A 15,921-nucleotide genomic window follows, 5' to 3' on the forward strand; every position below is an offset into this window, starting at 1 on the left:
TTAGTACGAGTCAAATTTCCGCGCTCAGCATCAGCTACCATATATATGATGCATCATACTTCTTGCATTATAAAATATAAAGTCAGTGCTGTATTATTCATTCATTTATACTCTGAATAATATTAAACACAAAATGTGATCAAACCAGTTCACAGAATTCGGGGGTAACTCATGTATAACTACAAAAAATATATATACTCAAGCTGCCAACGCCGGCATCCTTGTGTACCCACTCGTGCCTCATGCTGTCTATGTAGGTGTCATCATACTGAAGTGGTTAAGGGAGTTCAATATCTATGGGTAATTTGCCTTCTTCATTGCGTGAGTAGTGCACACCTATGGTACCCAGAATATATGGCTCTGATGTCCACCCTCACTTCCACCTGAAGATGCAGCCTGAAAGGGTTGGTAGTCTGTTTCCATATGAGGTCCAAGATCTCTCTCTGTTGACTTGAATTTCTCCTTTTTTTCATACAAGAAGAGCTGATTACTGTTGTCTGTTCTCCTATTAGGTAGTTTTGTAAGATCAGACTAATATTTATTCACAGAGAGATATTTGGTTGGGCCTGAAGATTGTTGCTGGCTTCTGTGAGCCTATGGGTTCCCAGTCAGTAACAATCTAGGCATCATTTGTTTCTGTATTTGTATTTGTATTTGGAACAAGTGTCTTAAACTTTAGTTGTGTTACTGGTTATATTCACTGACATATGAGTGTATGAAATGATAAAGATGTTGCTACAAGAATGTAAGAGTTCTAAACATTTGTTTCCAGTAGGTTTGTTTGTTATGTCTAAGACATTTCAAGTGTCACAACTGAAATTTGTTGATCCACTGCTTTTATGAATTATTATTTGATGGCATCCCATCTGATGACATGGCAGTTTCCTTGAAACTTTACCAGGAAGAGGATCCTCTGATCAGGCTAAAATTTATGATGTTTACTGGTAGAAAATAGCTAAATGTTAAAAAAGATATATATATATTGTCTCCAGAAAGGGTTAGCCAATGTGAAATAGTTCTTATCCTCTTACCGGCTAGAGGATCCTCTGAGCTGAATGAAATAGTTTGCCATTAACCATAACAAAACATTTAAATGTTCATATATGGTCTTTTGTCTCCTTAAAGGTAGAAATTGTTCTCTAAATATATATGTATATATGAATTATTGAAAATAAGTACTTAATAACTACACATGCACCTCACCTTCCACAGCTACCCACTGTTACTGCCATGTTGTGGATGGTGTGATCCATGCTGATGAAGAAATACTCAAGTGTATAGATGAGGCTTACAACACTCTACTTAACAGCAATTCTAGGTCCCTCTTGAAGAAGTATTTGACAAGAGATATGTATGACAAGATCAAGGACCGTGTGACACCAAATGGTGCCTCTCTTCTTGATGTGATCAACTCTGGAGTTGAAAATGTGGATTCAAACATTGGCATCTATGCTCCAGATGCTGAATCGTACAGTATTTTTCATGAACTTTTTGACCCCATTATTGATGAATACCATGGTGGATTTAGTCCCAGTTCCTGTCATCCTAGATTGGACTTTGGCCATGCTAATAGTCTTGGAGACTTGAACAGTAAAGGTGATTTTGTAGTGTCAACACGTGTACGCTGTGCCCGATCTATTGAAGGCTATCCTTTCAATCCTCTCCTTACAAGTGAACATTATGCTGAACTTGAAGAGGATATTGCAAGGGCATTAGGAAGTCTTGATGAGGATCTCAGTGGCCAGTACACACCAATCAACAGATTGAGTACCGAAGAACAAGAAGATCTGCTGGAGAGACATTTACTGTTTAAACAGGGAGATCGTTTCTTACAAGCAGCAGGAGCGTGTCGATATTGGCCTGATGGCCGAGGAATATTCCTAAATAAAGATTCAAGTCTTGTAATATGGGTCAATGAGGAGGATCACATGCGTATTATATCTATGCAATCAGGGGGAGACTTGGGAGCCGTTTATGAAAGATTCACTCGTGCAGTGACCTCTCTAGGACATATATTGCCATTCAGTTCATCTCAACGCTTTGGATTCTTAACCTTCTGTCCAACAAATTTGGGTACAGCCATCAGAGCTTCAGTACACATCCGTCTACCAAACCTTGGAGAAGACAGGCGCATACTTGAGGACACTGCTGACAGGTTCAATCTGCAGGTACGCGGAACATCTGGTGAGCACTCGGAAGCCAAGGATTTTGTGTTTGACATATCGAACCGCCGACGCTTGGGTTTAACAGAAATTGAAGCTCTGCAAGAAATGTATGATGGAGTGCAAGAGATCATCGATATGGAGATCCAGATGAGTGAAGGTAGAAGAAAATGATGTATCTGTCCACCTAGTACTGCACTTGAATGATTATGTAGTACAGTATTATGCATGCTCATAGCAACCTGACCTAGGCTGGAAGGTAAGCATGAACACTGTCAGGACCACTTTTAACATATGGACACTCAACAGGCTCAGCAACAATTATCGTAAATTCTATGACATGCTAGTAATAAACATTAAGATTTTGAAAGAAAAATGTAAAGGACAATAGTGTAGTCACATTCGACATAAGTCAACATATTCTCAAGATTTAATAGGTGATGTGTGAACATAATTAATGTGCCCATCTTCCTAAAACAACAAGGATTCAAGTAGAACCACTCCTACAATACACTTCTCACTAACAGCATATAACAAGTACTGGAGAGATTTAACAATACATACTGAATATAAAAAGTAGCATCAAAATAACAAAGATATATGGATAAAAATATTCTTTGTTGACAGATAGTAGTGTAAACGAAAACAGCAAAAGTGCTCTGACAAAAAGACTTTAATGGAAATCTTGAGGATAAATATTGTCACACATATTATTCACTCTTGTCAAGAGTGATCTCTCCACACTAGATCCAGAGGATGACATGAAATCGCTCACTTTTGCAAATAACCCAGCACAGGAACTACAGAACATCTACTAACAACACCTAAACTTACTTTGACAAACTAGAGCATTGTCTTGGAAAATGTAGAATGGAGGCCTTCCTTTGGTAATCATCAGTAACTATGTTCACACCGTAAACCAAAGAAATGTCCAATAGTAAAATCTAATGGCTAAGTTGTTTCATTGGAAAGAGACCTGAAATCCTGGCCTCATTTTGATATTCACATATTCTTCAGTCTAAACATCTAGAACCTGAAAGGAAATCAACAAAATAATAACCATGCTAAGAACACTAGGAAGAACGGGTTTGGTCAACCCCCCCCACCAAAAATTAAAAAATATATATATATGATATATATATGTATTACAGTCTACAAACAATTCGAAGGACAGCACTTGACTAAGCCTCCACAACATAGTTACCAACATTCAGGAAACCATAGACACCCAACAAAGTGTGCAAAACAATGCATTAAGAATGCTATCAAGGTATACTATACCCACCAGAAAGGAACATGTGCATACATAACCATAATCCTCCTCATAAAACACTACATGAAAACGATTCAATCCTACTGATCCATCTCATTACATTATACAAGCATATTCAACTGAAAAGAAACTTTGGTACCATAATCTTGCAACATCTACATACAACAACACCACACAACACATTTTATATTATATCAAAATAACGTGTCATTTATGATAACTGCCATAATATTTTGTAGTAGGAGACAGAACAAAAATGCTTTTCATTATGGTAATCATATTATTGAGGGATTTTGATATCTATGACGAATTTGCCATCTTCACAGAGTGAGCAGTGCACACCTATCACACCTTCATTTCTATCTAGAGATGCAGCCTAAAAGGGTTGGTAGTCTGTTTCCATTTCTTTCTATTGACTTTAATTATTCAACTTTTTCATACAAGAATAATTGATGACTGGTGCCTGTCCTCCTATTAGGTAGTTGTATATGAACAGAACAACATTTATTTACAGAGGGATGTTTGGTAGACCACATTAAAACATTTGGTACACAGTTCTGTGGAAGAGCTCTCAATCCTGCTGATCCATCTCATTACATCACACAAATATATCCAACCAAAAAGAAACTCTGGTAGTATAATCCTACAACATCTACACCTTACAGTGACACCACTCAACACATTCTTTGTTGCTGACTTCTGTGAGCCTGCTGCCTTTCCAGTCAGTAACACTCTAAGCAACAATTATTTGTGTACTTGTATTTGGAACAGATGTATTAAATTTTAATTGCATTACTGGTTACATTGACACATGAGTATGTGTAAAATGACAAAGATGTTGCTACAAGAATGGAAGTATTCTGAATATTTCTTGTTGGATCTTTTGTCTAAGGCATATAAAGTTACATAACTGAATTTTGTTGATCCACTGCTTTTATGAATTATTATTTGATGGAATTCCATATCATGACATGGCAGTATCCTTGTAGTCTTAAGATTCTATCAGGCAAAGGTTCCTCTGAACTGAATAGATTTGATAGTGTTCGCTAGAAGAAAATATCTAAATATTTGTGTATGGTCATTTACCCCCAGAAAAGGTTTGTTAATGTGAGGTAGTTTTAAACCTTTTACTGGTCAGAGGATCCAATGAACTGAATGAAATAGTTTGACTTTAATCAAATCAAAATCTTTAGATGCATAAAATATGGTCTTTCTTTGCATATATATATGGTTTTCTTTGCATATATATATGTATATATATACGCAATAAAAACACTAGGAGCGTGTGTTCACAAATGCATAAGTAACCACTAGGAAAAGTAAACTAATGAAGCAGAGTGCTTGCGTATAAATACATCTTCAGTGCAGATACAAAGAAGGAAAAATTCCTTCTTTGTATCTGCATTGAAGATGTAATTATACGAAAGCACTCTGCTTTGTTAGTTTACTGTTCCTAGTGGATACTTACGCATGTATGTATGTATGTATATACAGTATATATATATATATATATTATATATATATATATATATATATATATATATATATGTACATATATATATATAAATATATATAATTTATATATATATATACATATATATAAATAATGTGTGTGTATATATATATATATGTGTATATATATATATATATATATACATATAATGTGTGTATATATATATATATATATATATATATATATATATATATATATATATATATATATATATATAAATATATATATATATATAATGTGTGTGTATATATATATACATATATCATGTATATATATATATATATATATATATATATATACATATATAATGTATATATATATATATATATAATTAAAAGTGATGGCTAGTTTTGCATTAATTATTTTCTTATAGGTATTTTCCATATACCTTATTATAGATTTATGTTCCTTAGAAAGGAAATTAATGACTTGGCCGTATGTAGTCATATTAGCTCAAATTGGGAGCCGTCTAGAAGCATTATATATTAAAGAGTTAAGCCCAAATCTAAATAAGCAAGCAGACGACCTTAGAGCCCTCCCAAGCATGAGGCAAACTGGTGCAAATCCAAACACGAGACATAACACCACAAACGCCAATATGGGACAAAACACCACCAGTGTAAACACGAGACAAAATTCCGCCACAACACAAACCCGGAGGCTCTCCTAGTGCACGTGACATTTCGTCACTGCCCGTTTACCAGGTGACCTCCCCTAGTATGATCAGCCAGTTTGAAGGCTTAGTATAAAACTTAGAACTTTCATTAGACTCATCGGATTAATTCTTATCCTATAAGATAGTACATCCCAATAGCTACTGAAGAAGGGTCTAGAACCCGAAATAGCGATCTAGCTAATATGACTACATACAGCCAAGTCATAAATTTCCTTTCTAAGGTATATGGAAAATACCTATAAGAAAATAATTAATGCAAAACTAGCCATCACTTTTAATGATATATGCATTAGAGAAAAACTCCTGCCCAAATACACTGATATACATATATATGTATATACATGCATATATATATATGTATATATAAATATATGAATGATGAATGTTAAAGATAAGTACTTAATCACCCTACGTATCCACCTCACCTCCCACAGCCATCAGATACTACAGTAATGCAATGGAGAATGTGGCCTATGCTGATGAAGAAACACTCCAGTCTATAGATGAGGCTTACAACACTCTACTTAACAGCAATTCTAGGTCTCTTTTGAAGAAGTATTTGACAAGAGATGTATACGACAAGATCAAGGACCGTGTGACACCAAATGGTGCCTCTCTTCTTGATGTGATCAACTCTGGAGTTGAAAATGTGGATTCAAACATTGGTATCTATGCTCCAGATGCTGAATCGTACAGTATTTTTCGTGAACTTTTTGACCCCATCATTGATGAATACCATGGTGGATTTGGACCCAGTTCCTGTCATCCTAGATTGAACTTTGGCCACGCTAATAGTCTTGGAGACTTGAACAGTAAAGGTGATTTTGTAGTGTCAACACGTGTACGCTGTGCCCGATCTATTGAAGGCTATCCTTTCAATCCTCTCCTTACTAATGAACACTATACTGAACTTGAAGAGGATATTGCAAGGGCATTAGGAAGTCTTGATGAAGATCTCAGTGGCCAGTACACACCAATCAATAGATTGAGTCCTGAAGAACAAGAAGATCTGCTGGAGAGGCATTTACTGTTTAAACAGGGAGATCGTTTCTTACAAGCAGCAGGAGCTTGTCGATACTGGCCCGATGGCCGAGGAATATTCCTAAATAAAGATTCAAGTCTTGTAGTATGGGTCAATGAGGAGGATCACATGCGTATTATATCTATGCAACCAGGGGGAGACTTGGGAGCCGTTTATGAAAGATTCACTCGGGCAGTGACCTCTCTAGGGCAGATATTGCCATTCAGTTCATCTCCACGCTTTGGATTCTTAACCTTCTGTCCAACAAATCTGGGTACTGCCATCAGAGCTTCAGTACACATCCGTCTACCAAACCTTGGAGAGGACAGGCGCATACTTGAGGATACTGCTGACAGGTTCAATCTACAGGTACGCGGAACATCTGGTGAGCACTCGGAAGCCAAGGATTTTGTGTTTGACATATCGAACCGCAGACGTTTGGGTTTAACAGAAATTGAAGCTTTGCAAGAAATGTATGATGGAGTGCAAGAGATCATCAATATGGAGATTCAGATGAGTAAAGGTAGAAGAGAATGATATATCTAATCACCTAGTACTGCACTTGAATGATTATGTAGTACAGTATTTTGCATGCTCATAGTAACCTGACCCAGGTTGGGAAGTAAGGTCTTTGCATGGACACCGTAAGAAGCACTTTTAACATATGAATAATAGACACACTCAGAAAAAATTACAATAAAAACCATCAAAAATTCCGTCATGTTAATAGTACCCAGTAGCATTTTGACAGAAAATATGTGAGAGACCATGGTGTAGTTACATTTTGCATACATCAGCTTATGCTTAGGACTAAATATGATATGTGATGGAAGTTATTTGGAACATGATTTATTTGCCCACCTCCTCAATCCAGAAAGGGATGATGGAGGATAACTCTAGCAATACACTTCTCACAGACATCAGTCGTCAACAAGTACAGGAGGGATTTAACAAAAAAAATACTAGGAAGAACAGTTATACTGATAGTGTATGTAAATAAAGCATTTGATAAATTTCTCTGAAATACTACACATAATAGTATTGACAACAATGAGTAACACACTTCTTAGGTGGCACACAGTCTAAAGTAAACGGAACTAGTCAAATATCTGGGGAAGAATGACTGTGCAATGTAGGCTTCAAGGAGCAGTACTCTCGTATGCATTATGTGATCTCTTTGCAAGTGATCTTTCCACACCAGATCCAGAGTATAATACCAAAATGCTTACTTTTGTAGATAACCCAGCAAGGGAAATACAGAACAGCTGCTAAGAACACATATACTTACTTAGACAAATAAGAGCACTGGCTCAGATGTAGAATGGAGGTCTCCCCTCCAAAATCATCAGTAACTTTGCTTACTCATCATAACCATAAACCAAGGAAATATTGAATTGTGAAATTTTATTGTTAAGTCCTTTCAGTGGAAAAGAACTCTAAAATCCTGGCCTCATTTTAACATGTACATATTCTTAAACCCACATATGAGGAAAGACTAAAAATACTAGGTCTGCCAACTTTAAAAGATCGAAGAGAAAGAGGCGATATGATTACAATGTTTAGGTCATTAAAGGGGATAGATTGCATTGAAAGAATAGATTTCCTGATTAAAGATGGGAGGGCTTTAAGAGGTCATGGGAGTAAATTGAAAAAGAACACAAGTCTAAAGGATATGAAGAAAAACAGTTTTCCATATAGATGCATAAATATATGGAATAGCTCAGGTGATATAGCCTAAACTCATACAATACATGGGTTCAAATCTAAATATGATAATTGGAAATCAAGGATATAGATTAAGTTGGAACTGTACATGAATTTCAGTCTAGGTATGTTAGAAAATTAGAGAATAGGAGACAGCCCAATGAGCATTGCTCCTTTTGTGTATACTACCATTAGGTAAACTAGGTAAAAATATATCAAGAACCTATCAATGAAAGGCAATGAGAAGATGAACATGGAGTACAGTATTTAATTTGCTATTCCATTTCTTTGTATATACTCTAAAGAAGTCCTTCTAGGACGAAACATCAGTATTAAAAACTCCAACGGTTTTTGGTGTTTACCTCCCCACCCTTCCATTCATTCTGTCTTACGTACATCAATACATACATATATCATATATATATATATATATATATATATACTGTATATATATATATATATATATATATATATATATATATACATATGTATATACTGTATATGTATATATGTAAAGAAATCACAAAACACACGTGATAAACTATTTTTGTAGAAACCACCGGGAAATTGAAAAAACAGATACCGAACATTTTTGTCTATTTAGACATTTTCAAAGGTACCTTTGAAAATGTCTAAATAGACGAAAACGTTCGGTATCTGTTTTTTCAATTTCCCGGTGGTTTCTGCAAAAATATATATATGTATGTATATATATATATATATATATATTCTAGACAGTTGGACAGGAACGTCTTCTGGTTCTTCCTCTTCTATGTATACATATATGTATATATATACAGTAAAACCCCGATTATCCGAAATGAAAGGGGGGAAGCCTCTTTCGGATGAGCCGATTTTTCGGATAATCCAGATTTATCAGAAATATATTTCCTGTTGACATACTTTGTGTTTGCGTGTGTGTGTGTGTGTACTGTGTCTTCCTCCCCCACCCCCTTCTCTCTCTTCATCAGTCTCAAGTTGTGGATGGAACACAATTTTTTTTTATTTCGTGTTGACGTACATACCATATACGTAACGGAGAACAAGAATTATTCTATACATATATCTTCCACTATCCTGATGAACACAATAAAGCAACTCCGCCACTCCCCGCCTCCGTCACCATCACTCCACAACCCTTCCACTCCCCACCTCCTGGTGGTGGAATCAGAAGGAAGGGTCGTCCATTGCTCCATCTTCACTGTCCAAATCAAAGGTAGACAAGGAGGATGAGGCACTTGATGAAGGGCGAGAAGACTGGGTGGACGAAGGTGTTCTTGGCCGAAAAAACGAGGTGATAGAAGTCTGTTTGGTGCAAGACAGCTGTTTCTCGATGACGTCACTCAGTGCTGCTCGCATCATCGGGTACAATTGATTGGTATTTGAAATGTCCCTGGGTCGCTGGCCAAGAAACTGAAGCACTCCTTCGATGTGGGATCGGACTGTTGCCAAAGACATGGAAGGATCATCGTCGTCGTCGTCATCATCATCGTTGTCATGGCCGTGCATCACTTCCTCAGCTATTTCTTTGGTTGATTGGAGAGCGTAACCTGGGTAGCCACTCCTGGACGCCCTCCTCTGTAACTGTCTCGTAATCACCCTGGGCCTCCTTCACCTCTCGCACCTTCCGGTCGAATCCTTTAAACACTTCTCGCATATCCTCATAGCCTCGTAGCAGGGGATTCCAGGCATTGGCCAATGTAGAAGGGGGCACCTGTTTCCACACTTTCTCTAGGTTGTAGATTGTTGTCTTCAGGTCATACCTCTTGAGGTTTGCTATTGTCCTCTGGGCTCTGGTGTCTCCTTCTTCTTCCCCCTTGAGCGTCACACACAGAATTTCCTGCATAAAGTGCCAGCGGTAGCGCACTGGCAATCCGGAAGATATGTGGTGTTGCTGCCACTTGAACAACGCCTCGTCTAGGTTTTGGTATTTACCCAGCTTCATGGTCCTCGGTCCTGAATCTTTGTTCTTGTGGTGGAAGACAGCTGGGAGATGCTTCTGAGTGAACTGCCTTAACTGTGGCCCTGCCTTTTCGATGTCCGTAACAGTAGCATTCCCAATGCCATATTTGTGGGCGATGGACGTTCCCGATTGACCCACCTTCAGCTTGTCCAATATCTCCAGCTTCTGCTGTATGGTAAGGACGACTTTCTTCTTTTTCCCGGTTTCTTTCGGCATGATGTAGAAAGTGAGGTCGAAGCACAGGTAGAACGCGACTGCCCAGTGTGAACTCTGTGACGCGACTGCCGCCGACTGACGATGTAAACAATGAAACCAAACAAACACACGCTACGCTAAACAAAGTAGTACGCTTAAAACGTATTCATTTTAACTGTTCTTATCAATTTTAGATGTGTTTATATAGTACATATGTAGTTACATTTATTTATTTTCATGTTTTTGATGTTTTATAACATTTTAGTATAGAATTTTTTTTAATTTTAATTGCATTATCCAAATCAATTTTGGATAATCCCGTTTTTCAGATAATCCGCTTTCGGATAATCGGGGTTTTACTGTATGTAAATATATATGTATATATATATATATATGTATATATATACATGTGCATATATATATGTGTATGTATATATATATACATACATGTATATATATATATATATATATATATATACATATATATACACATTAAAGTCATCCATTAAAACTATTATTCCTCCATCTTCCATTATCTTACTTAATGTTATCCTTGTGTCTTCTAACATACTTTTATGTTCTCTCTCTTCCCACAAGGCTGTTTTAGGAGGCACATAATCTATTACAAACTTTCTGCTCTTCCTATCTTTGTCTTCCACTTCCATCATAATAATCTCTACTCTATTTTTTCCATATGTGACATTCCTCACATTTATATCCTTCTTAGTCAGGAACATAACTCTGCCCCCTTGTTTTACCTCTCTGTTTCTAATCCAACAATTATATGCACCATGTCCTACACTGTTGGGTGGTTGTGGACCTTTCAATTTTGTCTCTACAATTCCCATTATGTCCGGTTCTTTTTCTTTCAGGTAATCAATCAGTTTGTTCAAACCTGTTATTAAGCCATCTATATTTGTGTAAGACATTTTCAATTTTTTGTTACTTTCATCGTGTTTTCTGTTCCCCTTCCGTTTTTCTCTGCTATGTACCATTTTCTCACTTTCATATTCACTAGTCTCCAACAGAATTTCTCTTTTTCTGTCTCTGTTCTGTTCTCGTTTTTTTTCTTAGCTTCTTGTCTTTTTGCTTTGTCATCCTCTCTTTCCTCTTTTTATCCATTTCTGTTTAAATTGTTCACTGTTTGCTAGTTTCCCTGTTTTTGCTAAAATATTCTCTGCTGTTGTTTGTGACCTGACTTTGATCTTAATTGGTCTGGTCTTATCTGTATTGTATTTCCCTAGTCTATATATTTCTTCTATTTCTTTTTCTGTTTCTGTTCCATCTTCTTGAAGTACTTCCAATATCTTATTTACTTTTTCTTTCTCCTCCTTTATTCTTGTAGTCCAATTTGTATTATATTTCTCTTCCATTCCCAATATAATTATACATTTCTTTTTATCCGCTAAGTCTCTCACTACATTCTCTTCCTCCCTCATCACTTTAATAACTGTGTCTTTAGTTTGATCTTTTATCTGTTGTGCTACTATATCCTTAAATACAATTTTGTTATTATCTTGGACTTTTTTCCAACCCTGTACTTCTTTTGCTATGGACTCTTTATTATTCCTTATTAATCCTTCATTCTCATCTTTTACTTCTTTGAACTGTCTTTTAAATTCATCTATTTCTTTAGTTAGGATTTGGTTCTCCTTCTTTAACTCTTCCAATTTATCAACTCTCTGTGCTATCTGTGTAAGTTGACCAAACCAACTCTCACAATGTTGTCATTTTCTCTAGTTTTTCTTCTAGAGGTTGGCAACCCCCCCTCATTAAATCCATGGAAATTATTATTTTCACTTTCCACTGTGTTGTTCTTATCTATATTTCTAACCTTAATGCTTTTACTGATATTTTCGATTTCCCCTGTGTCGTCATCAGACCTCTTGTTTATATTTTTTCTGCTGTCAGGGGGAGCCCATTCATCTCCCTCCTCATTTCCTTCAGTAATCCCTCCCCTTCTCCCCTTTCTACTACACCACGAGCTTTCCCCTTCCCTACTAATACAAAAAGGTACTTCCTCGTAGTTGAATTTCACAAAAATTGCGTTTTTTCTGGAGTTCCAATCTTCACCGTCAATCTGACGATTGTGTGTGTATTTACCTAGTTGTATATTATGGGAAGGGGAGCTATACTCTTGGTGTCCCGTCTTCATATCTCATTTTATCTAAACTGTTTTTAAATTCATGTTTTGTTTTTGCTCACACCACTTTCTCATCTAACTTGTTCCAAATGTCTATTACTCTGTGGGGAAAGCTGTTCTTTTTCAGATCTCTTCTACAGCTGTCTTTCTTGATTTTCTTTCTGTGTCCTCATCCCATTTTATTAGATCCTCTCTATCAATAGTTTCTATGCCTTTCATGATTCTATAAATAGTTATCAAATCTCCTCTCTCTCTTCTTTGCATTAATGTCTGTAACTCAAGTTTTGCTAGTCTCTCTTCATATAATAGTTTTGAGAGTGTTGGTGCCAATTTTGTAATTGCTCTTTGTATTCTTTCAAGTTTTGTTATCCATTTTTTTGTACTTGGTGACCACATCGTTGCTGCATATTCCAATCTTGGTCTTATCAGAGTGATTAGTATTTTCTTCACCATTTCTTCATCCAGGTATGTAAATACCACTTTGATTGTTCTTATTAAATTATAAGTTTCTCCAAAAATCTTGTTTATATGTTTCTCAGGTGACATATTATTCATAATAATGAGTCCCAGGTCCTTCTCATTTCTACTTTTTTTATTCCTTCTTCTCCCAATTTATATAATCCTACTATTCTTTTTTTGCTTTTTCCAAATTCCATTATACTTCTTAGTATTGAACTCCATCTCCCACTTCCTATTCCATTCCCATACTTTATTGAGATCACTCTGTAGTGACTCACAATCTTCTTCAGTGTTCTATTTTTTTTTTTAAACAAAGAAGCTCACATAACTTTCAATTTCTTCATCCATATCATTAATATATATAGCAAACATTATTAGGGCCAAACTGTTGCTTGTGGAACACCACTTATTACTTCATCCCAATTAGAGTGTTTGTCTCTTATCACTACTCTCATTTTTCTTTCTTGGAAAAAGTCTTCCATCCATTTAAGCAGTTTGCCATGTATTCCTCCTTCAGTTTCTAATTTCTTAAGCAACTTCTTAAGTGGTACTTTGTCAAAAGCTTTTTTTAGGTCTAGAAATGCACAATCAGCCATTACATCTCTTTCTTGTATTATGTCCATTAGCCTTGAATAGAAACATATTAAATTGGTGATGCATGATCATCCTTGTCTGAATCCAAATTGCCTTGGATTTAGCACATTGTTTTTTTCTAAATACCTTACCCATCTACTTTTGATAATTCTTTCACAAATTTTTGCTATTGTACTTGTTAGAGAGACTGGTCTATAGTTGGTAGGGTCTTCTTTATTTCCCCCTTTATATATAGGCACTATATTTGCTTTTTTCCAATATTTGGAACTTTTCCTTCTTTCAAGGAACTGTTTATTATGCTATATATTTTGTCTGACAGTTCATTCTTGCATTCTTTCAAAATCCAGTTTGCTATTTCATCTGGTCCATGCCATTTTCGGACATCAAGATTACTCAAGTGTTTTATTATTTCATTCTTTGTTACTTCTATTTCTTTCATAGGGGGGGACTTTCTCTTCTCATTCGATCTCTCCAGGTTGTATGTTCTCCCTTGTAAACACCAATTTAAAAGACTTTTTCATAATTTCCGCCATTTCTATTTCCTCTGTGTATTCAACTCCTTGTCGTAGTTTCTCTAATTCTTGTTTGTTTTTCAGTTTGTTGTTTACAAATCTGTAAAATTGTTTTGGTTGATCTTTACATTTTTCTATGACATCTTTTTCATATTTTCTCTTTTCCTCTCTGCCCACTTGTACATATTTATTTCTATAACTAGTATATATTTTCCATTTTTCAGGTCTTTTGTATTTTTTCCATTTTGTCCAAGCTTTATCTCTTTTGTCTTTTAACTCTCTACAACTTTTGTTGTACCAGCACTTTACATGTTCTTTTTCTTGTTTTTGTCTTGGGATATACTTTTCCACTCCTTTTTTTTTTTATTTTTTTTTTTTTATAAAATTTTTGTCAAAATATTCCATTTATCTTCCACTGTTGTTTCCTCTTTGTATATTCTTTCCCAGTTTTCTTTATGAAAGAATTCTCTAATTTTATAAAAATTTGTTTTTTCATAAATCAGTTTTCCTTTTCTATATTGTTCATTTCTTGTCATGTATTTTTCCTCATTTAGTTCCAGTTCAATCAATATGTGGTCACTTTTACTTATTGGTGTCTTATATTCAATCTTGTCCACTATTTCAGGTTCTGATGTGATTATTAGGTCTAGTGTTGATGGTTCTTCATTTCTATACCTAGTGTTCTCTTGAATCCATTGTGTCATTGTATGGTCGATAACACTGTACAACAAATTTCAGGATTAAGAAAAAAACATAGTTCTCATGTGCGTTTTATTATGAAGTTCAGTGTGCTGAATTCAAATTTGATAAAAAAAAATTCATGCCACGTCACAATTTTTTGTAAATCGCTGTTTTAATAATTATGCAATTAATAGAGATTTCCAAGGTTCCATAAATGTATTTTGCTCCCAAAGTCAGATTAAATGTCTTCATTGTATTTATTTAATTAATATATAATGAATCGGCATGTTTGTTAGCTTTATATGATGTATTAACCTACAATCTATTATTTACTTCTTCTTTTATAAGACGTCTCAGGCGTGTCACGCTTCAGGTTCCAACAGAAGTCAGCCAGCATAGCAGGGCTCCATTTTCCCTTGTACCTGTTTTCCATTGACGCTATATCTTGATGGAACCTCTCTCCATGTTCATCACTCACATCTGCTGCATTCTCTGGGAAGAAGGACAGATGAGAATGAAGAAAGTGTATCTTCAGTGACATATTGCATCCGAGATCTTGGTAGCATTTGATTAGCCTCTCCACTTTACGCTCTCGCTGGGACTCTTGGTGCTTTCCCAGAAGCCCTTTGCATACATCTTTGAATGCATGCCAGGCCGCTAGCTCAGGTTCATCCATTGTCGCCTCAAAGTCCTCATCATTTATAAGCTTGCGAATCTGAGGGCCTACAAATATACCCTCTTTAATCTTGGCATCACTAATTTTAGGGAAGATCCCTTTGAGATACTGGAAACATGGCTTGTTATGTTGCAGTGCTTTGGTAAATTGCTTCATTAGGCCTAGTTTTATATGCAGTGGTGGCAAAATGATTTTCTCCTTCTTAACTAGTGGCTCATGAATTACATTATGGCATCCAAGCGTCATAGATTCCCGAGATGGCCATTCTGAGCGTATATAATGTTCTGATCTGGCCCTACTGTCCCACTTGCAAAGAAAGCACATAAATTTGGTGTATCCAGTTTGTAGC

General features: G+C 35.9%; 1 protein-coding gene and 2 pseudogenes across 1 annotated transcript in view; all 3 read left to right on the top strand.

Annotated features, from left to right (window-relative positions):
• Positions 1 to 15,921, top strand: part of LOC143018957 (uncharacterized) — a 194,824-nt gene that overhangs the window by 166,370 nt on the left and 12,533 nt on the right. The gene's annotated exons all lie outside the window — the stretch shown is intronic.
• On the top strand, positions 730 to 2,980 carry LOC143019006 (arginine kinase pseudogene; annotated as a pseudogene).
• On the top strand, positions 6,082 to 7,182 carry LOC143019007 (arginine kinase pseudogene; annotated as a pseudogene).

The sequence above is a fragment of the Oratosquilla oratoria genome, chromosome 36 (genome assembly GCF_046742065.1).
Source record: "Oratosquilla oratoria isolate Oo_2021 chromosome 36, ASM4674206v1, whole genome shotgun sequence".
In the NCBI taxonomy this organism is placed as follows: Eukaryota; Metazoa; Arthropoda; class Malacostraca; order Stomatopoda; family Squillidae; genus Oratosquilla; species Oratosquilla oratoria.